At 47.8% G+C, this 7,220-nt stretch overlaps 1 protein-coding gene across 3 annotated transcripts in view; it reads left to right on the top strand.

Annotated features, from left to right (window-relative positions):
• The first annotated feature begins 1,403 nt into the window (after positions 1–1,403).
• Positions 1,404–7,220, top strand: part of MKNK1 (MAPK interacting serine/threonine kinase 1) — a 42,076-nt gene continuing 36,259 nt past the window's right edge. For 2 of the 3 annotated variants that reach the window (XM_012434795.3, XM_012434797.3), the window contains exon 1: positions 1,427–1,492. The gene's annotated coding sequence lies outside the window, so the exon portion shown is untranslated. Of the gene's footprint in view, positions 1,493–7,220 lie in introns of all 3 variants that reach the window. The other variant, XM_012434796.3, reaches the window with a different exon arrangement.

Genomic DNA, 7,220 nt, shown 5'->3' with positions numbered 1-7,220 from the left:
GCTTTAGGAGAGCCCTCAAAGATGTTAACTGAACTTGGTTGCCATTCGAGGGACATAGCAACTTTGATTGACAACCTGGAACATAGGTCCTGAGTCTCTTGAGCTATTGAGATAGTCGGAACAGGGAAGGGAACAGGCCAGCAGGGCCTCTGAACACTGCTTGGGTAGGCCTCCATGGAAGGTGACAAGTGGGAAAAGTCAGGATACATAGGGGCCCTCAGGTTGGACCACAGGATTCCAGAAGGGAATAAACACAGAAGCTTGGTCTCCCCCACTCTCCAACCTTCACCCAGATTGGGAAATCTAGCAAAGTCCTGAATGTTCACTAATATTCCCAATCTCCTTCCATCACACAGATGAAAAGACAGTCCCCGACAGGACAGGGAACAAATGTTTGTCAAGTGAATGATGGGAAGCAAGTCCCTGAGGCTCTTTAACTAGCTTTGCTTACCAAACCCTCACGATAATCCTGAGACAGGCAGGGAAGGGATATTTACTCCATCTCACAAAGAATGAAACTCAGAGTCAGCACCTGAATTAAATCCCAGTCCACGCTCTCATCCTTTCTCATCGCAGCTGCAGCCTTGGGAAGGAGATGTGTGGAGGCTGGTTGTTTTTCCCCCAAGAAATGAATTTTTTTAAAGTTCTAAAGATTTTGAACTACTGGGAGTAATGTACTCAAAGAGAAACTCTGATGGTGAAATTCTAGGCACTCAGACTTTTAAAGAAATTTTACAAAATTAGCCCCCGTTTTAGAAAAGACTAGCAACATTTCCCCACATATAAAGAGCATTTAAAAATCTCTTCCTGGGCCGGGCACGGTGGCTCATGCCTGTAATCCCAGCACTTTGGGAGGCCGAGGCAGAAGAATCACGTCAGGAGTTCGAGACCAGCCTGACCAACATGGTGAAAACCCATCTCTACTAAAAAGTACAAAAATTAGCCGGGCATGGTGGCGGGCACCTGTAATCCCAGCTACTCGGGAGGCTGAGGCAGGAGAATCGCTTGAACCCATGAGGTGGAGGTTGCAGTGAGCTGAGATCACGCCATTGCACTCCAGCCTGGGCAACAGAACAAGTCTCTGTCTCAAAAAAAAAAATCCTTCCGGGCCTACAGAAGCGCTCAGTACAAGTTAATTACACCTGCCGCACCCGGCCTCCTCCCTTCACTGGCTTCTAGACCTCCATTAGGAAAAGAAAACGCCGGAAGAGCTAAGCCCCACCCCCTGCCAGCAATCTTCCCTCTTCCCGCCTCTCACCTGTTACGCCTGCGCAGTTTGCTCAGTTTGAACCCCCTGCCAATCCGCCCCCGAGCCCCCGGGTAGCCATCAGGGCGCAGGCGCAGCTCCGCCCTCTCACGCCCCTGTCTGGTTGGGCCCACCCCCTGGGTCAAGCACCGCCTCTTCCGCGTTCTCCGAGGAGCGATCTGCAGGTAGGGGTGCGCGCGACCGCTCCCCGGCTGGAGGCGGCGAAGGTAAAAGAGAGACAGCGAGGTATTCCTCCGAGCTAAATGGGGCTGGGGTCTGTGAGTGAGCCCGTGTGCCCGGAAGGGGGCAGTCAGGGCCTCCACGGCGGCCGAGGTCACAACCTGATTCAGCTGCGGAGGGACAACCGAAAGGGGCGCTTTTCAGGACTGTCCCGAGGGCTCCCTCTGCGACCTGTCAGGGCTCCGCCTGTGCCTGGGGGTCAGGGCGCGACCGGTGTCTGAGATGGCGTTTACTCTGGCCCGTTTGAGACTCAGTCTCTCCCAGGAATCCGGACGGAGACTATGGATGGGCGCAGGACTCAGGCAGTCCAGTGTCGTGAATAGTTTTTCACGTGAGGAATTTGTGAAATCTGTGTACTGCGTTATGTTTAAGTTAACTGTTTTCATTTTTTCAGTATTTAAAGGCTCCTGCCTGTGTGGGTGGCTGTCCACAGGGAAAGGTATTAATAGTGTCTTCCCAGGCTACCTGTCAGTGGCAGATCAAGGCAGGCAGGCTCACAGGAATGAATGTTAGAGGTGCTCAACTTTAGGCTCAGGGAGTCCTGTGTTCAGATCTCATCTCTTCCACCTCTTAGCTGTGTGTCCTGGGGGCAAGTCCGCTTCCCCTCACAGAGCTTCACTTTCTTCCCTATGAAATGGGCATAACAGGGTCATTGTGAAGGTTGAGCAGGATTATATGGAAGTCATCTAGTATGGTGCCTGTCCTGTAACAGGTGCTGAATATGTGGAAGCTGTGATTTCTAGGAGGTAGGTCATTTTGGATTGGCATACTTTAGAAAGGCTCTGAGAGAAGAGTTGATGTGACCTGAGCCTTGAAGCCTCAGTAGGATTTACAGGTGGAACTGACCTTGCGAAATGGGAAGGGCACCACTGCCCGTGTGCCACCTGGCATGCTGGACAGTAGGTGTAGTGTCTCACTGGATCCCCACCCATCAGCCAGGTGTTTTCAGCCCACTCTCCTTAGCTTCAACCCTTCATTAGAGGGCTGGGCTGGAAGTGGTATGAAGAGGAAATCCAGGGTTGGGTTTTATATGGAAATGAGCCAGCCAAAGACTTTGGTGTCCCCTGTGCCCATCTGCCCCCACCTCAGCTCTTCTTTCTCTGTAATCCAGAGAGTTGGCCAGGAGCCCTGTTACTCTAGTATTTTGCAGATATTGACAGTTGTTGGGGCTGGCAACTGAGATGGCATGAAGCCAAGCCATGGGAGAGGGAAGCTGTGTGAACAGGAGCTGTTGGAGCCCAGCCCATGTGGTCTCCTGTGATGTGGTCCCATAGTAATTTAATTACTTTGTTCCTTTTGCATCCTCTTCATGGGTGCCCCTGTGCTCTTCCTGAGACACTGCTCAGAAACCTTGGTGGGCTGCATTGCCTACTATGTGGAGCAGGGATGTCTAATCTTTTGGTTTCCCTGAGCCACTTCAGAAGAAGAATTGTCTTCAGCCACACATAAAATACACTAACACTATAGCTGATGAGCTTTTTAAAAAATTGCAAAAAGATCTCAATGTTTTAAGAATGTTTGTGTGGGGCCACATTCAAAGCCATCCAGGGCCGCAAGTTGGACAAGCTTAGTGTAGAGTTTGGACTCCAGCCTCAGACAAGTTCCTCCACAATCTGTTCTCAAACCTCTCTTATGCCTTGTTTCCCTTGATTTTTCCAAACCTATACCCTGTGGTCCAGTCAAAATAAACTAGTTGTCTCTGTTTCTCTTTTTTTTTTTGAGATGGAGTTTCGCTCTTGTTACCCAGGCTGGAGTGCAATGGCGCGATCTCGGCTCACCGCAACCTCCGCCTCCTGGGTTCAAGCAATTCTCCTGCCTCAGCCTCCTGAGTAGCTGGGATTACAGGCACGCGCCACCATGCCCAGCTAATTTTTTCTATTTTTAGTAGAGACGGGGTTTCACCATGTTGACCAGGATGGTCTCGATCTCTTGACCTCGTGATCCACCTGCCTCGGCCTCCCAAAGTGCTGGGATTACAGGTGTGAGCCACCGTGCCCGGCCTAATTTTTGTATTTTTAGTAGAGACGGGGGTCTCACCATGTTGACCAGGCTGGTCTTGAACTCCTGACCTCAGGTGATCCACCCACCTCAGCCTCATACAGTGCTGGGATTGCAGGTGTGAGCCACCATGCCCTGCCAAGTCTCTGTTTCTCAAACACTCCCTGCTTGTTCCTGTTCAAGCCTTTGCTTATATTCTCCCTTCCTTCTGGATTTCCCTCTTCTTTCTCACCTTTTAAGGCCCATGTCTCTGTGGTGAAGCTTTTCTGAGCCTTCTGCTGGATTAGTTGCTCCCCTTTCTGCCTTCTGTAGCAGAGGCTGACCCTCTAATATAGCTCCCATTAGAGTCTGCCCTTTCTGCCTTCTGTAGCAGAGGCTGACCCTCTAATATAGCTCTCATTAGAGTCTGCCTAGAGGTACATACACCCCATATGTACTCTGAGTACATGGGGGGCAAGGAATCGTGTCTTCTTTCCTTCCTCCTCTGTCCAGCACAGGGCCAGTACACAGTAGGCTTTTGCAGTATTTGTGGTTCAATGAGTCAGTGACATTTTTTATTTACTAGCTTTGGTCCTTGTTTTATGAGCTGCCAGGTTCACAATGGGACTTTGTGTTTTTCCTCCTCTTTGTGCCTAAGGAGGGCCCTTGTTTAGACTGATGCCCTAATTACAGGCATCAAAAGCAAGAAAGTACAAGAATTCTGCACAAGCAAGGAATCTTCATTACAGCCATTGTTTTCACACTCTTGTCTTGCCTTGACTGTGAGTTTTGTTGGAAGGTAGGCATGCTTCTATACCCAGAGGTAATGCTCTGTTAGAGACCTGCACTGGGTATCTTAATAGTATACTTCAAACAGGGGAAAGCTCACAGGTGGTTTACTAATCAGTTACTCTGCCCTTGGCCTTGGGAAACAGTGGTCCCTCCCATCTGGGGACCAGCAGCTACAAATGCACATTTTCTCTTGCCAACAGCCTCAGCATGTGGAACAGAAAGTTATTTCTTGATCATGGAAAAATATACATGGTTGAAGGTAGAATGAGCCTGGGAACCAACCATCTGGTTCTGCCACTTTCATTTTACAGATGGGGAAAGGACTTAAGATTACATAAGGAGGCTGGGTGCGGTGGCTCAATCCCAGCACTTTGGGAGGCCGAGGCAGGCGGATTCATCTGAGATCAGGAGTTTGAGACCAGCCTGACCAACATTGTGAAACTTTGTCTTTACTAAAAATACAAAAATTAGCTGTGCATGGTGGCAGGCACCTGTAATCCCAGCTACTTGACGCTGAGGCAGGAGAATCACTTGAACCCAGGAGGCAGAGGTTACAGTGAGCTGAGATCACACCATTGCACTGTAGCCTGAGTGACAAAGCAAGACTCTGTCTTACAAAACAAGAAAAAAGATTACACAAGGAATCAGTCAGTAGTGGATAGTTCTAGAAGTGAAATGACATGACTGTTTTTTTCCAATCTACTACATCGTTAATAAAACATCTAACATTTATTGCACACCTGCTGTGTTCCAGGCACTGTTTTAAATGTTTTTAACTCTATGTTATAGCTTGGAAAGTAAGGCAGATCATTCAGATCTATTTTCTGATTCCATAGCTCTGGGTTTTAGTATGGTTTTAATGGTAGTCACCTCCTACCCAGTGAGGTGGAACAGTTCTCCAAAGAGCTTCCTCCCAGATCTCTGTGAATGAGAAATGTTGTCCCAGTGATGTCTCCTGGTATGCTGGAGAGAGATCCCAAGAGAAGTCCAGAGTGTGTTGGAAGAATGGATGAAGGACTGAAACAAGTCCACATGAGTATTAGTGGATCTTAGTTTATGAATATTCATGGACTTTAAAAATTGCCTATTTATCAAGTTAGGCAGTACATGCATAGTTTTAGAATGAACTCAGGCCAGGATCTTTCTGTAAAGATTCCCAGTTTAGGATGGAAAGATTCAATTCAGTGAGTACACATTGAGCTCTTGCTATGTACAAGACCCTGGTATTGAGAAATATACACAGAGGAAAACAACACATTTTCTGCCCTCCTATAAATAATTGTCTTCTCAGAACCTTCTCCTTCCAGTGTAGTTGGGAAGATAGATAAGTACATAAATAACTGAAATCAGACTGACTATGGTAAATGTAGTAAGGAATGTAAACAGAGTGGGAGTTTGGGAGAAGGAGAAATCAATCCCAGCATGACCAGAGGATTCTGAAGGTGGAGAATTTATGCTGGGCCTTGGAGAGAGTTTATTCCTGGGAGAAGGAACAGCTTGAGCAACGGTTGAGAGGCAGAAATGCACAGGTGTAGGGGTGTAGAGGTGTGTGGGGGTGTGTGTTGTGGGAGGGGAGAGGAGTTGGTGAGGAGGATAAATGAACCGAAGTGGAAGATTTGGGCTAAAATGAAGAGAGGACAGAGGAGCAGAACACCAGCATTTACCAAGTGTCTCCTTTGCTTTGTGGCTTGCAGTGTGCTAGATGCTTTACATACTATAATTTACTTAATCCTGTAATGTAGGCCTATTTATATTCAATCTAAAGATGAAGAAACCAGACCTCAGAAAAATTAAAGTGACTTCCGCAAGGCTGGGTAGTTAATGAGGGCACAGCTTGCTTCAAAATTAGCAGTGCTGGATTCCAGTTCCCATGTTCTCTTCCGTATGCTGCAAGGCTCCGAATGCCATGACTGGGGCTTTGTTTTCTCTGGCAGCAGGACGGAGGCTAGTCTGGGGCAAAGACGGTCCCAGAATGGGGACATCAATGAAGAGGCTTAAATGGTGAATCACTGGCCTAGTTTGGAAGCTGCATGGACTAGGTTTGCTTGATAGGTTTAATAGGTGAGCATTTTGGCAGCCCCCACGTACCATAAATCAGAGCACTGCCATCCTTAGCTAGTAGAATCTTAGAACCAGTTTACAGAGGCTGCAGGACCCTTGTATTTCAGGCATGGGTTCTGAGGGGAGATTGACAGTTCATCACAAAAGGATCTGTCTGGGAGGCAGTTCATTTAGCATATCCTGTCCCTTCATTTTCTCACCCTCAGATTCAACCAGAGTCTAGAAGTAGGAAAGAGCACTACACTTGGGGTCCAGAGGCTGGCATTCAAGTCCTGCGTCTGCTTATTGTCATCTGAGAGTCCTCAATCTGTTTCTTTCCTTTGTATTTGCCGTCAGTTTATTCCCTCCTGCGGCGGTTCACAGAGAGGCTGGGTTGCTTTCCAGAGCTGTGGTTGATCTGGGGAAGCCATGTCGGAAACTGGCATAAGAGTTACTAGTCATTGAGTGCCTACTGTATGCCAGGCACTGGTGCCATGAGCTCTGTATACATTAGCTCACTTAATTCCCATGACAACTCTGTGATGTGGATGTCAGTGCCCCCATTTTATAGATGATGATTAATTAGGGGAATATTTTGGTTCAGTTCTGAGGCCTCAACTCTTGCTAATGTCCTAGCTTGGGACTGTATGAGGAAGAGCTGAGAATATGAACAGGGTTCAGAGACTAGAGTTTATATGCCAGTCTCTCACCCTTACAGGGAGACAGTAGTTAGGTATATGGACTCTAGGGTCAGACTGCCTGGGTTTGAGTCCTGGCTCTGTCACTTGCTAGCTGTGTGACTTGGGCAAGTTGATTGAAGCTTCCTGAGTTTCCGTTTCTTCATCTGTAAAATGAGAATACAAATATTACTTACTTCATGGGGTTGTTATGAGAATTGAGATGAAACAGCACAGTGCCCAGCACA

Source organism: Aotus nancymaae, unplaced genomic scaffold (genome assembly GCF_030222135.1).
Source record: "Aotus nancymaae isolate 86718 unplaced genomic scaffold, 86718_ANA_hifiasm-v0.15.2.pri h1tg000007l, whole genome shotgun sequence".
Lineage (NCBI taxonomy): Eukaryota > Metazoa > Chordata > Mammalia > Primates > Aotidae > Aotus > Aotus nancymaae.
Note: the sequence above shows the minus strand (reverse complement) of the source record. Positions and strands in the feature narration are given on the sequence as shown.